At 37.0% G+C, this 18566-nt stretch overlaps 1 long non-coding RNA gene across 3 annotated transcripts in view; it reads right to left on the reverse strand.

Annotated features, from left to right (window-relative positions):
- The window catches only part of LOC121030818 (uncharacterized), a 218011-nt gene that overhangs the window by 97423 nt on the left and 102022 nt on the right, over positions 1–18566 (reverse strand). For 2 of the 3 annotated variants that reach the window (XR_005790430.1, XR_005790429.1), the window contains exons 4-5: positions 16721–16772; positions 12333–12432 (exon numbers count right to left, since the gene is read on the reverse strand). This is a non-coding gene — a long non-coding RNA (uncharacterized LOC121030818). The remainder of the gene's footprint in view (positions 1–12332; positions 12433–16720; positions 16773–18566) is intronic. The other variant, XR_005790431.1, reaches the window with a different exon arrangement.

Consider the following 18566-nt stretch of genomic DNA (forward strand, 5'->3'; position numbering starts at 1 on the left):
GAGAAGTTTGTCAGGCAAAAGAAACATTTCCCTATTTTAACATTTATTTATTTTTGAGAGACAGAGAGAGAGCATGAGTGGGGGCCAGAGAGAGAAGGAGACACAAAATCCAAAGTAGACTCCAGGCTGTGAGCTGTCAGCACAGAACCCGACACGGGGCTTGAACCCACGAACAGTGAGATCATGACCTGAGCCAAAGTTGGACGCTCAACCAACTGAGCCAGGTGCCCCAGAAACATTTCCCTATTAATAAATTATTTTTTAAAGGGATGTATCAAGTGATTGTTTACACATGGAATAATAGATGGTGGTTTTCCAGAAAATATAAAGAGATTATTTATAATCTTATTTTTATTAGCCTTTATATGAAGTCCAAGGTATATTATTTTTAAAAAAAAGAACTTGTGAAGTCATTTCTGCAGAATGGTACACTAATCTGCATGGTGTTCTATAGGAATTAAAATGCCACAGAGTTCAAGTCATTAATATTATTTTGTGGATAGTATATACCTACTGGCAAAGTCTCAAATGTCAATTTTCCTAGCTAGAATTTTAGTAGGAATGAGATTTTTAAGTGATTTTGATTATTCTAGCATTATTTTCTCCATATAAATTATAAGAAATATTCATTTGGTTTTGATGTTATTTCATGTTATTGCTTTTAAATATATTTTGTTCTTTGACAGCAATAAAAAATGACACATATAGACTACTTCCTGTATTTCAGGTAATATTATAAACATTTTTCATGTACTATTAGGTCCTAAGATTGAACCAAGATTGTGTAGTTCAAGAAGCCACATTCTTAATGACTAGCAATGACTCTTAATAATATTCTTGACTTTAAAGAACATATAAAATTTTTCAATAATTTATTTCTACGTATTACCAAATTTTCCAAACCATTTAATCTGCCAGTTTGATTACTTAAGCCAAGAACCCATTTTCACCCACATTGATGGAGGGGGGAAAGTATATATAAAACCCAAAAGCAGGTAATCCAAAACTTAGGTGACTTTAAGTTAATGAGAATCATTTCTATGTTTAAAGTGCAGACCCATTAAAATTACATTAGAGGTACACTTATTTGCAGGTGACAAAAGCAGTTGCGTGTCAACATGCAAAACGTCTCAAACTGAAATTTAAAAATTGTAAAATTGATTAGCTGGTGTCCAAGAGTATCTGATTGACCAAGATATAGGAGAGTAAGTGTGATTGTAATTCTAATGAAATAAAAACATAAGCACTCACTCGTCCCTAACAAATGTTTTCTCTTTAGTATTAAATTTAGAAGCGTTTTGTAACTCAGAGCTCCTGAATTCTCTAGACCAATGCATGATACACAGAACTGAGATACCATCATGTTGTTTCTTTTTCTAGACTATATATCTGACCCACAGTAGTGCACTTGTGTCTGCAACCACTGATATGAGCAGTCCCAGCCAGGGCTGAATTCAAACTGCATTAATATTTCATCTCATCCCAGTGTCTGAAAGGAGAGTTGGTACGAAACTAACTTACAAAATGAAGTTAAAGTATAAAGAAATATATTGGAGGTTGAATTGTGTCACACACACCCCCGCCCCCCACCATCCTGCCCATGTTGAAGTCCTAACCCCCAGGAACTCAAGAATGTGACCTTTTTGGAGAAAGGATCTTTACAAAGGTAATTACAGTGAGTAAAATGTGGGTTTTAACCCAATTAGTTCGTATCCTTATAAAAAGGAGGAATTTGCTCACAGAAGTAGTCATATAGGGAGAATGCCATGTGAACATACTGATGATCATCTACAAGACAGAGAGGAACAGATCCTTCCCTCACAGCCTTCAGAAGGTACTAATCCTGTCGACACCTTGATCTTGGACTTCCAGCCTCTGACCTGTGAGACAATAAATTTCTGCTGTTTAAGTCACCCAGTTTGTGGTACTTTGTCACTGCAGCCCTAGCAAACTAATATAAGGGCAAAAAAATACCAATTAAGTTTCCCTCACCAGTAGTGTCAACCTATGTGACACTACTTATGGCCTAATCAAAATGTTTAGGGAGTTCCCCTGTCTCGACTACCCATTTTTACTAAATTCTCCACTTCTCTCACTATCTTCTGGCCTTTGATTTCTATGTCGGTCTTGAATTAGTTGATTCCCTCTGTACACCTCCTTCTTCTAGTTATTTAATTCAATTTTTCAAAAGGAGGATTAATTGTCATGAGCTTATCAAATCGGCCCAACAAGAAGCCCTTTAAACTTATTCTACACCACAGCATATTCTTTCTAAAGTTTTTCTTTCTCTATTAACTTCTTCAAGTAATAGTACCTAACAGGTAAATGATATTTTGATGAAGTTATTTTGACAAGGTGTTATTTTAAAGTAGCTAAAAATCAAACCATTAAATTTTTACCACCTACTTTTACTTTCAATTAATTTGTGAAACAAATATCACTCTATCTCCTCCCCCAATCCTAGGAGATGGGATTGAAGAGAAGCCAAAGACAGTGAAGTTTGGGGGCATCTGTGTACTCAGCCTCTTTGAATGGGCTGGAATTTTGACAGAGCTGCTTTAGCTACTGACAAGCAAACCTCTGTCAGAATCAGAATGCTGCCTCCAAATACACAAGCTGCACCAGACTATGATTCATTTATTCATCATTATACATCTGTGTTCCTCAAATAAAAGTATGCAAATCCCCAACATATGATTTACTGTGCCAAGAGATGCGCAAGAGCAAAGCTAGACATGACATAGCTCCTTCAGGTGTCTATTTTAATCATATTTGAGAATAAAATAACTGTACCTATTATTGTCTTTATATTAAGATAAAAATGAATATGGCATGAAATAAAATGAAAATTACATAAACTTTTCAATTAAAACATGACATGAAGAAAAGCCTGCACCTCATTACTCCTCTCTTACTCCCTACCATCCATGTTTCTTCTTTTTTGTCTTTAGTGGTCCTTCAACAGAAATGTTTGAAAAGCACTGCCATAAACAATTACATACCTCTCCAACACACACATGCATCTTCTTTCACATGTTTTCCACCTACTTAGCACTTAATCATTCGTATGTATAAGTTTGTGTGTGTGATCTGCAATGATTTTTCCTAAATTATTTACTCTTATACATTTGCATATATTTGAGAGTTTCAAGTTTATCCCACTGAAAGATTAAAAGAAAAGAAATGAAAATACAACCTAAGAATGGGAGAAGACATTTGCAAATAACGTATCTGATAAAGAGTTAGTGTCCAAAATATATAAAGAAAACTTATAAAACTCAACACCCAAAAATGAATAATCTAATTAAAACATGGGCAGACACATGAATAGACATTTTTCCAAAGAAGACATACAGATAACAGACACTTTAAAAGATGTACAACATCACTGATCATTAGAGAAATACAAATCAAAACTACAATGAGATACCACCTCACCCCTGTCAGAAATACAACACAAGAAACAACATGTGTAGGCAAGGATGTGGAGAAAGGGGAATCCTCTTAAACTGTTGGGAATGCAAAATGGTGCAACCACTCTGGAAAACAGTATGGGGGTTCCTCAGAAAGTTAAAAATAAAACCACCCTATGATCCAGCAATGGCACTAAAATGTTTTTAACCCAAAGAATACAAAAACTTTAATTCAAATGGATACATGCACCCCAACGTTTATAGCAGCATTATCTACAATAGCCAAACTATGGAAAGAGCCAAACCTCCATCAATTGATGAATGGAAAAAGAAAATGTGATATAGATAGATAGATAGATAGATAGACATGAATATATATATATACATATATATATGTTAATATTACTTAGCCATAAAAAAGAATGAAATCTTGCAATCTGCACAACATGGATGGACCTGGAAAGTATTATGCTAAGCAAATAAAGTCAATCAAAGAGAGACAAATACCATGTGATTTCATTCATAGGTGGAATTTAAAAAACAAAACAAATAAATAGAGTGGGAAAAAAGAGAGAGCGCGGCAAAGCAAGAAACAGACCCTTAACTATAAAGAAGAAACTGTTACCAAAATATATAAAAAAACTTATAAACTCAACACCCAAAAATTAACAATCCCATTAAAACATGGGCAGAAGACATGAATAGATATTTTTCTAATAGTTAACAGAAGAGAGGTGAGTGGGGAGATGGGTAAATTTGTTGATGGGGATTAGGGAGTGCACTTGCTGTGATGAGCACTGGATTTTCTTTTCTTTTCTTTTTTTTTTTTGATATAAAGCATAGAATTTATTGATTCTTCACTTACATATAATACCCAGTGCCCATCCCAATAAGTGCACTCCTTAATATGCATCACCCATTTAGCTCATCCCCCCACTCACCTCCCCTCCATCAACCTCAGTTTGTTCTCTGGAGTTAAGAGTCTCTTATAGTTTATCTCCCCCTTTATTTTTATCTCATTTTTCCTTCCCTTCACCTATGTTCATTTATTGGAGCACTGGATTTTCTACGAAAGTGTTGAATCACTATACTGTACATTTGAAACTATTATTACACTGTGTGTTAACTAACTGGAATTTAAATAAGAACTTTAAAAAAAAGCAATTAGAGCAAGTCAAAATTTACAAAGCATCATTAAGCTTAAAAAGCAGGTTGCAAGGGCCACCTGGCTGGCTCAGTCAGTGAAGTATGCAACTCTAGATCTCGAAGTTGTGAGTTTGAGCCCTGTGCTGGATATAGAGATTACTTTAAAATAAAACCTTTAGGCAGAGGAGTTAAGATGGTGGAGTAGTAGGGGAACCCTATACTTTCCTCGTCCCTCAAACACATCCAGAAAAATATCAAATCATTGTGAACAGCCAAAAATCAATATGAGGACTGAGAGAACAAACTGCACATCGAGAGGGAGACAAATGGCCAGATGGTGGAAAGTAGGAGCTTCAGAGTTGATTGGAAGAAGAACTGCAGATGCTGTGGAGAGGAAGAGCCCTGATCACAGAAAGAGGAGCAAGAGAGAAATAGAGGAGAGGGAAAGACTGAAAGCAGTGCACAGGGGATTGCACAAGAAAAACTCTTCCCCAAAAACGTTAGGCAAAGGAGAGGGGCTGACTATCGCAAGTTTTTATAAGCAGTAAAGCTCAAATTGTAGCTTTAGAAGTCTACACCATTGCTGGGGTTGTGTCTGGTGGGCTTAGTGGTGATGGGGCTGGGGTTGTGTCTGGTGGGCTTAGTGTGATGAAGGAGGGCAGATCCCAGGAATGGACAGTGTGCTCTTAGGATCTCCTGGGTCACATGGGGAGAAACAGTTCACCTTCTTGGAGTGTATTTGGGAGAGGTGGCACTGTCTCTCAGGGGACAAAAAAGAAGGGGATGTCATTGAGTGGTCCTTTTAATTAGCATAAAAGCAGAGGCACCGAGTGAAAGGAGCTAACCTAGAAGCCAGCTTTACACTCCACTTTACTGCATACTCAGCCCCACACAGTCATGCAACTACTCTTCTGGGACAAACTGGCACTCTCCACAGTGTAGTGAGACCCCCCCCCAGAGAATTAGCTTGGGTCTAAGCCCTGCCTGGTCCCTAAAATTTGGAACTTTGAAACCCAGTCACACACCTGAAATAAAATACAGGAGTACTGTACCACCAGAGAGCTGGATGGCTCAGACACAGAAAGGATGAAGGCAAGGTTCTGACAGAAGCCTGGGACAGAGAGGGGAGATTGTTCACTCTTCTGTGAGGGCTTCCTGAATGGTGGTGGGTGCAAACTCCCCTCTCAGGGGATGAGACAGTGGGATGACACCATTTTCCCCTTGCCCATCAGCATCGACTTCAGTGATCAATAAAGCACCCCCAATGGAGGCTGGAGTGGCTTGCACCAAGCCCTATCACTGCACCCTGCAGGTGCATCTTTACAAGGGCAAGTCTGCCTGAGAACCAGTGCAGCAGGCTTCTCTCAGAGAAGATGAGCACAAACCCCCAACATGTACCAAGTCTACTGATCATAAAGTGCTGGTCCAGGGAAAATAGAATCTAGCCTTTTCTAACAAGCAGACCAAAACACACCTAGTTAGAATGCACCACACACTAGAACAGGTCCAAACACTCCAGGCAAGGAGAAGCTCTACAGAGTACTGATCTGAGGGAAAGAGCAGCCAAAACACAGTAGCTGGGTGAACACAGCATACACCATAAAATCTTCTTGAAGTGCCAGGCCCTGGACAGTGTATGACCTCTTCTTAACATGGCCATTACTCTCGGGAGCAGGAAACATAACAGGCTCTCCTAAATACACAGAAGACAGAGACCTGGACAAAATACCAAGACAGGGGAATCCATACAAACAAAAGAGAACTGGAAGATGTTGCAGCCAGGAATCTAATCAGAATAGATATAAGTAATAACTCCGAACCAGAATTTAAAACAACAATCATAAGGAAATGATCTGGGCTTGAGAAAATCATAGAAGACACTAAAGAATCCCTTTCTGTGGAGATAAGAGACCTAAAAACTAGTTAGTCCTAAACAAAAAAAAAATGCTATTAACTGAGATCCAAAACTGACTAGTTGCAATGACAATGATGATGGACAAAGCAGACGAACAAATCAGAGATACAGAAGATAAAATTATGGAAAATAATGAAGCTGAAAAGAAGAGGGAAAGAAAAGTATTAGATAATGAGTGTAGACTGAGGGAACTCAGGGACTCCATAAAGCATAATAACATTTATGTCAACAGAGTCCCAGTAGAAGAGAGGGGGGAAGGGGCAGAGGTTTATTTAAGCAAATTATAGCTAAAAACTTCCCTAATCTGGGGAAGAAAACAGTCATCCACAATCAGGAAGTACAGAGAATTCCCATCAAATTCGACAAAAGCCAGCCAATACTAAGACATATCATAGTACAAATTGCAAAATAAAGAGCAAAGGAAAGAATCCTGAAAGTAGCAAGGGAAAATAAATCCTTAACCTACAAGGGAGGATAAATCAGGTCAGCAGCAGATCTCTCTACAAAAACCTGGCAGGTCAGAAGGCAAGTAGCATGATATATTGAACACGATGAAGAGAAAAAATATGCAGCCAAGAATATTTTATCCAACAAGGCTGTCATTCAGAACAGAAGGAGAGGTAAAGACTTTCCCAGATAAAAACTAAAGGAGTTTGTGACCACTAAACCAGCCCTACAAGAAATATTAAAAGGAACTCTTTAAATGGGAAAGACCAAAAGCAACAAAGACTGGAAAAGAACACAGAAAATCTCTCAGAAACAGCAACTCTACAGGTAATACAATGACACTAAATTCTTATCTACCAATAATTACTCTGATTATACATGGACTAAATTCTCGCATCAAAAGATACAGGGTATCAGAATTGATTTAAAAAAATGAGACTCATTTTAGACCTAAAGACACCTCCATATTGAAAGTGAGGGGATGGAGAACGATCTATCATGCTAAGGGACATCAAAAGAAAGCCACAGCTATATCAGACAAACTAGATTTTAAACCAAAGACTGTAACAAGAGATGAAAAAGGGTATTATATCATAAGTAAGGGGTCTATCCAACAAGAAAATCTAACAATTGTAAATATTTATGTCCCCAATTTGAAATAACTCAAATAGATAAATCAATTAATAACAAACATAAAGAAACTCATTGATAATAATACAATAATAGCAGGGGGCTTTCACACCCCACTTACAGCAATGGATAGATCATCTAAGCAGAAAATCAACAAGAAAACAATGGCTTTGAATGACACACTGGACCAAATGGACTTAACAGACACGTTCAGAATATTCATCCTAAAGCAACAGAATACACATTTTTTTCGAGGGCACATGGAACATTCTCCAGAATAGATCACACACTGGGTCATAAATCAGACCTCAACAAGTACAAAAAGATTGAGATCATACCATGCATAATTTCAGACCACAATACTATGAAACTTGAAGTCAGTCACAAGAAAAATTTGGAAAACCCACAAATACATGGAGGTTAAAGAACATTCTACTAAATAATGAATGGGTTAACCAGGAAATTAAAGAAGAAAATTTAAAATATAGGGAAGAAAATAAAAATGACAACATGACAGTCCAAAACCTCTGAGATACAGCAAAAGTGGCCATAAGAGGGAAGTATATAGCAATACATGTCTACCTGATAAGGAAGAAAAGTTTCAAATACACAACCTAACCTTACACCTAAAGGAGCTAGAAAAGGAATAGCAAATAAAGCCTAAAGCCTGCAGAAGAAGGGAAATAATAAAGATTAGAGGAGAAATAAACATTATAGAAACAGACAAATAACAAAAAACAAACAAACAAAAAAACAGTAGAACAGATCAACAACACTAAGAGCTGGTTCTTTGAAAGAATTAATAAAGTTGATAAACCCCTAGCCAGACTTATCAAAAAGAGAAGACCCAAATAAATAAAAGCATAAATGAAAGAGGAGAGATCGTAACTAACACCACAGAAACACCAACAATTATAAGAGAATATTATGAAAAATTATATGCCAACAAACTGAGCAATCTGGAAGAAAGGGACAAATTCCTAGAAAGTCACAAACTACCAAAACTGAAACAGGAAGAAGTAGAAAATTTCAACAGATCCATAAACATGAAATTGAATCAAAAATCCCCCAACAAAAAAATGACCAGAGCCATATGTCTTTCCAGGGTAATTCTACCAGACATTTAAAGAAGAGTTAAAACCTATCTTCTCAAATTGTTCCAAAAAATAGAAATGGAAGGAAAACTTCCAAACTCATTCTACAAGGCCAGCATTACCTTGATTCTAAAATCAGACAAAGACCCCACTAAAAAGTAGAATTACAGGCCAATACCCCTAATGAACATGGATGCAAAAATTCTCAACAAGATACTAGCAAGTCTAATCTAACAATACTTTAAAGAATTATTCACTATCAAGTGGGATTTATTCCTGGGTTACAGGGTGGTTCAATATTTGCAAATCAATCAGTGTGACATACAGTAACATAAGAAAGGATAAGAACCTCTCAGTAGGTGCAGAAAAAGAATCTGACAAAATACAGCACTCATTCTTGACAAAAAACACGAACAAAGTACGGCTAGAGGGAACATACATCAACAGCCACATATGAAAGACTCACAACTATTATCATCCTCAGTGGGGAAAAACTTAAAGCTTTTCCTCTATAGTCATGAGTAAGACTGGATGTCCATTCTCACCATTGTTATTTAACACAGTACTGGAAATCCTAGCCTCAACAATCAGACAACAAAAAGAAATAAAAGGCATCCAAACTGGCAAGGAAGAAGTCAAACTTTCACTCTTGGCAGTTGGCATGATACTCTATATAGAATACTCAAAAGGCTTTACCAAAATATTGCCAGAACAAAGTCATAGGATGTAAAATCAACACACAGAAATCTGTTGCAATTCTATACGCCAATAATGAAATAGCAGAAAAAAAAAATCAAGGAATCTATCCTATTTACAATTGCACCAAAAACAGTAAGATACCTAGGAATAAACCAAACCATAGATGTAAAAGATCTGTACTCTGAAAATTATAGAGCACTTAGAAAAGAAGTTGAAAAGGACACAGAAATGGAAAAATATCCCATGCTCATGGATTGGAAGAACAAACATTGTTAAAATGTCTATACTACCCAAAGCAATCTACACATTTAACGTACTCCCTATCAAAATACCATCAGTTGGGGCGCCTGGGTGGCGCAGTCGGTTAAGCGTCCGACTTCAGCCAGGTCACGATCTCGCGGTCCATGAGTTCGAGCCCCACGTCAGGCTCTGGGCTGATGGCTCGGAGCCTGGAGCCTGTTTCCAATTCTGTGTCTCCCTCTCTCTCTGCCCCTCCCCCGTTCATGCTCTGTCTCTCTCTGTCCCAAAAATAAATAAAAAACGTTGAAAAAAATTTTTTTTCAAAATACCATCAGCATTTCACAGAGCTAGAAAAAACAATCCTAAAATTTGTATGGAACCACAAAAGACCCTGACTAGCCAAAGCAATCCTGAAAAAGAAAACCAAAGTTGGAGGCATTACAATTCTGGACTTCAAGCTATATTACAAAGCTGTAGTCATCAAGATAGTATAGTACTGGCACAAAGCAGACACATAGATCAATGGAACATACTAGAAAACCAAGCAATGGACCCACAACTATATGGTCAACTAATCTTCAACAAAGCAGGAAAGAATATCCAATGGAAAAGACAATCTCTTCAAATGTTGAGAAAACTGGACAGTAACATATAGAATGAAACTGGACCACTTCCTTACACCATACACAAAAATTAGTTCAGAATAGATGAAATACCTATATGTGATATAGGAAACCATCAAAATTCTAGAGAAGCACAGGCAGCAACCTCTTTGTCCTTGGCCTAGCAAGTTCTTACTAGACATATCTCTGGAGGCAAGGGAAATAAAAGCAAAAATGAATTATTGGGACTTCATGAAGATAAAAAGCTTCTTCTGTACAGCAAAGGAAACAATCAACAAAAGTAAAGGCAGTCTTTGGAATGGGAGAAAATATTTGCAAATGACATATCTGACAAAGGGTCAGTATCCAAAATCTATAAAAAATTTATCAAACTCAACACCCAAAAAACAAAGAACCCAGTTAAGAAATGGGCAAAAGACATGAACAGACATTTTTCCAAAGAAGACATTAATATGACTAACAGACAAATGAAAAGATGCTCAACATCATTCATCATCAGGGAAATACAAATGAAAACCACAATGAGATACCACCCACACCTGTCAGAATTACTAAAATTAACAACACCAGAAACAACAGGTGTTGGTGAGGATGTGGAGAAATGGGAACCCTCTTATAGTGTTGGTGGGAATGCAAACTGGTGCAGCCACTGTGGAAAACAGTATGAAGTTTCCTCAAAAAGTTAAAAATAGATTTACCCCACGACCCAGTGATGGCAGTACCAGTACATTTTTTAATATGTAAAAAAATTCGAAGAGATACTTCATAAAGCAAGACATAGAGATGGTCAATAAACACACAAAAAGTTCCTCAACATCATTAGTAATCAGAGAAATGCAAAAAAAAAAAAAACCCAAAAAACATAATGTACTAATGTTTCAATCTCGCTTGAGAGGTTAAAACAAAAAGACTAATAATACTAAAGATGACAAGGATATGGAACTCCATTCATTGCTGGTAAGATTGTAAAATTGTATAATCAACTGTTTGGCAATTTCTTATAAAATCTTATGATGCAGGAATCCCATTCCTAGGTATTTACCTAAGGGATATTAAAACGTACATTACAAAATGACTTTTACATCCCTATTTATAATAGCCAAAATTGGGAACAGTGCAAATGTTTATCATCAAAAGAACTGACAGTGGTATATACTTATACAATGGAATACTACTGAGCAGTGTAAAGGAATGAACAACTTAAACACACAATTTGGATGAATCTTAAAAACATGCTGAGCCAAAGAAGCCAAACCCAAGAAAGTATATACTCTATGATTCAACTTTTATGAAGTCCAAGAACATGCAAAACCAATCCCTGCTGTTTCTAATGTGTGGAGGAGAGGGGTGGTGGAATAATGACTAGAAGGGTCACATGGGAACTTTCTAGGTTATGGAAATGTTCTACATAATGATTTGGGTGGTGACTGCACAGTTTTGTACAATAATCAAAACCTTTTGAACCTCTGCTTTAAAAACTAAATAAAAATAGAAAAAATCTGTAAACAATAAATTGAGAAATTATTCACACTCAAAGAATTTATGATTGGGTATTCTTTTTTCTGGCCCACTTTTTGGTCCATTCTTAACATTGATAGCTATGTTCATCAGATATGCATTTGTGTCTATATTTCTCCAAATTCAAGCACTAATATTTAAACTAGATTAAATGACCCCAGTGCATTCAGACACACCACACTTAGAAATACCCTTTTCTGACAGAATTATGAAGTGCTTTTTGACATGTTTTTTTAATTAAAAGAAAACGTATGTCTTCAATTACCAGTACTATAAGCTTTCAAAATTGTGGGAGTGATCCAAACTACTTCCTTCAAAGACAACTGAATTAAACATACTCACAGAGGAAGCATAGATTAGGATCATTATTTGTATTTCTTTTAAGAGACCAAAAGAACAGAAGGGGTTACAATCTTGTCATTCTATGCAAGTCTTCTGTTCTAATATATCAAAAACTTGATAAACCAAGGTCATAGAGGACAGCTGAATAGGAATCAAAGTAAACAGTGTACCTTGTGGCCAACAAAGCCTGCCAATATGAGATTAGAACTCTCCATCCTAGCAAGAAAACGTTTTGGAAAGTTCCTTACAACATTTTATGACTCACAGATATTCCCAGAGGTTCCTGTTTCCATCCTGCAGTAGACAGTGTTTGAAGACGTGCAGTTCTCATCAACTGTTGTTCTTAGGCAACTTGGCTGAAAGGTCTGTTTAAAAAACATTTGTTGGAAAGATGATATGTTTGGATGTTTTAATTTTTTTAACCAAAATTCCAGATTTTAAATCTAGTTTCACTCTTAATTCAACATTGACTTAAAGAATAGCCTAAGAAGAATTACTATGTTACATAATATGTATTACGAACTCAGCAATTTTCCCACTTGAAAACTCCCAAACCAGGGGGTACATATTGTTGGCACAGTCCCCCTTGCATATCTTTCCAAACTGCCTCCAGATCCCTGGCTCTGTATTCAATAGTTCTGGCTCTGATCTTGGCCACCCAGTTCAGTACCTCACCTTGGCTTCTGCTTTGACCAACACTGCCAAAACACCTCCCAGCCCACCAGGACTTGATTCCTGGCTATTCTCCACTTTTGTCTAATCCCAGTTCTCTCTTTCCACTCTAAATATTGAATATCATTCCTGGGGTACATTTTCTCCTCATATTCATCTAGCCCTATTCCACTCTACTTACAGACAGAACTCCAAGGCCTATCCTCCACTCCTAGACAGTTCCCCTACTCTTTCCTTTTCTACTCCCTAAAGTCCTGAATAATAAACCACCTGGTTCTTAACAGTTCCCATCATCTACATATGATGTTATTTGTTTTCCTGAAAATAACTATAAAGATACAGACATGAGAGAAAATATAATATTATAAAATATTTTGGCATCTTCCCAATAAAAGTTATTTAATAGAAATGTAAATGGAAGAACTGATCTCTTTTGACTCCTTAAATGACTCATTACTGCTCTATTCCCTAGCCCAGTGCTCCATCTCTCTTATACTCCTGTCATTTCCCTCACACACGCTTTCTTTGCCAAAGTCATTCCTCTCCCAGATTCCACACCCAACCCTGTCTTGATTCTGTAATGGCTCAGACTCTCCACAGATGCAGTAAACTGGGTCCAGCCCAGACGCATGTTTAGTTTGACTTACACAGCATTTAATTTTTTTTCAGTTAGTTGGCAATATTTAAAAATTGGAAGAATAAGCCTAAAAGTAGATATTTCCAAAAAAAATTAAAATGGAATATTGAAGAGATATTTGCACTCCCAAGTTCATTGCACCATTATTTACAATAGCCAAGATAAGGAAACAACCTAGGTGTCCATCAACAGATGAGTGGATAAAGATGTGAGATATAGATAGATATAGATGACATAGAGATAGAAACAAAGATACATCTACACACACACACACACACACATACACACACACACACACACACACACACACACACACACACACCATGGAATATTATTCAGCCATGATAAAGAAGTAAATCCTGCCATTTGTGACAACACAGATGGACCTTGGGGACATTATGCTAAGTGAAATAAGCCAGACAGAGAAAGACGAATACTGCATCACTTATATGTAAAATCCAGGGGTGGGGGATTCAAATTCATAGAAACAGAGACTAGAAAATTTGTTGCCAGATAAAACATAGTGATTAAAGTTGATAACATTTGTACAATTGAAATTTGCAAATAGATTTGAACTTAAAAGTTCTCACCAAAAAAAGAAAAAAAGATAAATACATGAAGCAATGGTATGTTAATTAACTAGATGGGGAGGGGATCTTTTCACAACATATATGTATATCAATTCACCACAATGTACACTTTAAATATCTAACAATTGTCCATGCCAATCTTATCCCAATAAAGTTGAAAATTTTTAAAATTAGGTGTTGTTTGTTCAAGTTCAAGGGTCAGAAAACTAAAGTTTCAAATTTGTGCTCATACATAAATTTTTATTACAACATGAGCATTTTTCATCTGTTTATGTCTTATTTATGGCTACTTCTGTGCTACAACAGCAGAGTTGAGTAATGGGACCGAGACCATGTGGCCAATAATATTTCAAATACCAAAGCCAAAAATATTTAGTCTGCCCCTTTACAGAAACCATTTGCAAACCTCTGTTCAAGATGGTTCTCACCACTGGATGCTCCACCCACAGAAATTCTAATATTATTAGTCTGCAGTGGGTGCCGGTGACTGATACCCAGGAATTCTGATGTCATTGTTCTGCAGTAGGTACTGACATTGGTATTTTCAAGCTCCCAGACAATTCTGATTTGCATACAGGTTTGTGAACCCCTTGTTTAGTTAATCTAGATGCCTTCAACAGTCTATTATTCTTGTCTCTTTCTCTGGGAGTACATATTTCCTCTGTTTAAATAGAAAAAGACTATCTTCTATCCACCTTCACAAGTGTTCTGAACAATCCAAAACAGCCCTTTGTATCATCAGAAATACATCTTGTAGATAATAGCTTAGTGCTTTTTAAAATACATAATATTATCCTCAGTTTGAAGGTGGAGAAATTGAAACTCAAAAATGTGAAGAGCCTTTCCTAATTTCTTTTCTTTTAATTATTTTTAGTAATCTCTACACCCAACATGGGGCTCAAACTCACAAAGCTGAGATCAAGAGTCACATACTCCTTGGACTGAATGAGCCAGGTACCCCATAGTTTAGTGTTTTTTAAAAACAGATTTGGGCTACAGCACAGACCTATCAAATAAAAGCCTCCAAGAGGCAATAATTTTTAAAGCTCCCCAGATGATTCTGATAAGTAAGTAGACTTGAGAGCAACTACTCAGTTTTGAAGAGGTCATTCGTATAGCTACATTCATTGGAAGCTTAACTAGGGTTAGAATGTTCATAATAGCCTTCATTCTTCAGGGTGTCTCTGTGACGTCTGATCATTCAGATGTCTAACTTGAATATCTTTAAAGCATGGCAATTAGGATGCAAAAGGTAAAGACAAGAAAGCTGCAAGCCCCTTGGGGCCTGCACTAAGAAATGTCAGAATGTTACTTCTGCCAAACTCTGTTGGCTAAAGCAAGTCAAAAGTCCAGTGCACATTCAAGAAGAGGGGAAAGAGCCTCCCTCTCTTTATGTGAGAAGCAGCATACATGTACAGGAAGATGAGATATTGATGGCATTCATCTTTGGAGACTACCAAAAGAAACTAGTAAGGGAGAAAAGCAAAGCAATGGTAACAGTCAAGCATTAGGATTGTGGTCTGAGTAAAAGAAAAGTATAAACAAGAAAAGAAGTGTGAACAATGGAGTATCAGGCAGGACTGTTTCTCAAAGAAATATTTTAACTAAGGGAGCTGTTTAAATAAGGCATTTAAACTGAGATATTTGAAATGAGGTTGTTGGGCTTTCAAAAAAATTTAACTATATGAAGAAAGTGAACAAGAAGTGAAGCATTCCAAATAGGGGTAAGATCTGAAATACAGAGATATGGAACATGATAATAACAAAAGCTGCAAGTGCTTTGGTATGGATGGAACAAAGCTATTTGTGGATGGAGTGGCTTTCCAGCAAACAGATGTACAGTGGAGATTATGAAAGAGGTCTAGGTTAGAGACACGGATTTGGGAATCTTGAGATTCCCAGAAATGATGGTAGAAGGTCAGAAAGTGAGACAAAATAGGGTCATGTGGGGGAGAAAATATAATGAGGAGGGCACAAGACCAAGAACAGAGATCTGGAGGTCACTGATATCTGAGATCCTACATAGGAGATGTGAGAACTAGCAATAGGAAACAGAGAACAACTTAGTAGAGAAATATCTAGGAAGAAAGGGAGAGTTTTCAGGAAGGATAGTGGTGGTCAACAACGTCAATTGCAACAGAAAGTGGGTCAAGACAAAAGCAGGAAAGTGTTTATTGGATTGGGTGATATGTAGGTCATTGGCGAATTCAAAGACTGTTTCAACAGAAAAGGAGCAGAACCTACATTGTAGGGGGTTTAATAGAAAAGAATTGAGGAAGTAGAATAAGTTAATGTAGCCCAATTTATGCAAGCACTGCTGTGAACAGAAAGAGGGGATGTTGACAGATCTAAAACAGTCAAAATGATACTAATACCCAGACACATGTACATTAGTACATATTAATAAGTGTACATTAATACATATTAATAATAGCACATATTAATTAAGTAGTACATATTCACTGAATGTGAATGAATGAATAAACATGTAGTATAAAGAAGTAATTGACTTTCATAGAAAGCAACAACTTCTTTAATTATCTCTTCCAAATTAAAGTTCTCAGCATGGCACATTAATGTAACTATGATTAGTCCAAAGAAACCCTGGATTATTACATTATTTATGTTCATTGCTTACCAAATGCTAACAAATCCTGGCACTGGATATATGCTAAATCACGAGCAACTAAAGGCAGCTTGAGGCAAAAGAAAGAAAACTAGACTGAGTTCTGCTTTAGGTTTCTAACAACTCACTTGTATGACCTTAAGGAAGCCCCTTCATCTCTCCAAGGCCTTGGTTTGCTTTCTGTAAAATGAAGTATAAATTAGATCACGGATAGAAAACAGGCATCAAGTGGTTTTAGTAATTGTAAAACCTAACTAGAACCCCATAGGCAAAAATTTTGAGATGAGAAATTACTAACAATGTTCACATCAGTTTTCGCTTTGATCCTATCAAGAGGTATATACACGTTTCACAAAACATATTCCATATCAAGTAGTCAAAATCATCACATACATATCTCATGCTGAAGACTCAAATCAGGGAAGCATTTTTTAAATATAAATCAGAAACACAATGCAATGGGATGGTTGGGTGGCTCAGTCAGTTAAGCAACCAGCTCAGGTCATGATCTCACAGTCCGTGAGACCAAGCCCAGTGTTAGTCTCTGCACTAACAGCGTGAAGCCAGCCTGGCATTCTCTCTCTCTCCCTCTCTCTCTGCCCCTTCCCACTTGCACGCTCACTCTCACTCTCAAAATAAATAAATAAACTTTAAAGTCAGGGGCACTGGGTGGCTACAGTCAGTTAAGCATCCGACTTCAGCTCAGGTTAGGATTTCACGGTTTGTGAGTTGAAACCCCACATCAGGCTCTGTGCTGACATCTCAGAGCCTGAAGCCTGCTTCCAATTCTGTCTCTCTCTCTCTCTGTCTCTCTCTCTGTCTCTCTGTCTCTCTCTCTCTCTGCCCTTCCCCTGCTTGTTTCTGTTTTTTGTTTCTCTCTCTCTCTCTCTCTCTCTCTCTCTCTCTCTCTCTCTCTCTCATAAATAAATAAATAAATAAATAAATAAATAAATAAATAGTAAAAAAAAAACAATGCAATGAATTTGCTACTTGCTTTTTTCCTACTTTTCACATTAAATATAATTTGAAATATATATGACTAGAGAGAGAGAAGAGAGAGAGATTTTACAAGTTAAGAAAATAGAAACCCACACTTAACAGAGAGAACTTATTGGAGGGAATTGGTTCTGCAGGTGTTAAGATGGCTGCATATGCAAAAATAGGACACTCAGTAAACAGCCACAATGCCTGAGGTTAAAGTACCAAAGGGAAAAGATGGAGAAAACCAGAACCTAGAAGCTACAAGATCAAGGCCCCAGAGTGGATGCTTTAAAAAAGGGACTTGGGCTGGCTGTTGCTGGAACTTCTAAGGGAACACAATGAGACTTGTTCTAGAAGTGCCAAAAGCATCTGGAGGCTGGAGTCACTTCCATAGCTGGGGCCACCAGCAGAATCTCAGGAGAACTGCCATTTTGGAATTGAGGCCAAGAAGAATGGTACAAATTTTAAAACCATAAAAGTCTATACCCTCTCTCATTATATAGAAAGCCCACTCTCCAATACCTTCCAGACCCACTCTAAAACCTCCAAGAATCTGGCAAGAAAATCTGAGGAATGAAATTTGCAGGGTCCTAGTACCACAGAATAGAGTCAAAAAGGAGGACCTGAAACTGAGAGACGATAGGCAGACAACTGGCACAAATTATTTACTCAGAAAAGTGAAAGTTGACTGCATCATAGTTAACAGCAAAAAAATTAATGTTGAAGAAAGTACCTTAGAAAATGTAAGAATTCCGGAAATTTATACATGAACTCAGGAAATCTATACATGAATAAATAAGCATGTCCTAGCAGAAAAAAAAAGAAAGCTGTTCTATGCTTAGGAAATGACACACAGAAAGAGGAAAGAAACAAAGACAATTTGAGCCTCGAGGAAAAGATCCCTATTTTAAAAAGGCAAATGACATTAGAATGAGAATCATAATCATAATATTAAAAGTTCTATGTAGTTAAATTGGGCCCCAGGGGTAAGAA

Source organism: Herpailurus yagouaroundi, unplaced genomic scaffold (assembly GCF_014898765.1).
Source record: "Herpailurus yagouaroundi ecotype Mexico unplaced genomic scaffold, PumYag 140, whole genome shotgun sequence".
Lineage (NCBI taxonomy): Eukaryota > Metazoa > Chordata > Mammalia > Carnivora > Felidae > Herpailurus > Herpailurus yagouaroundi.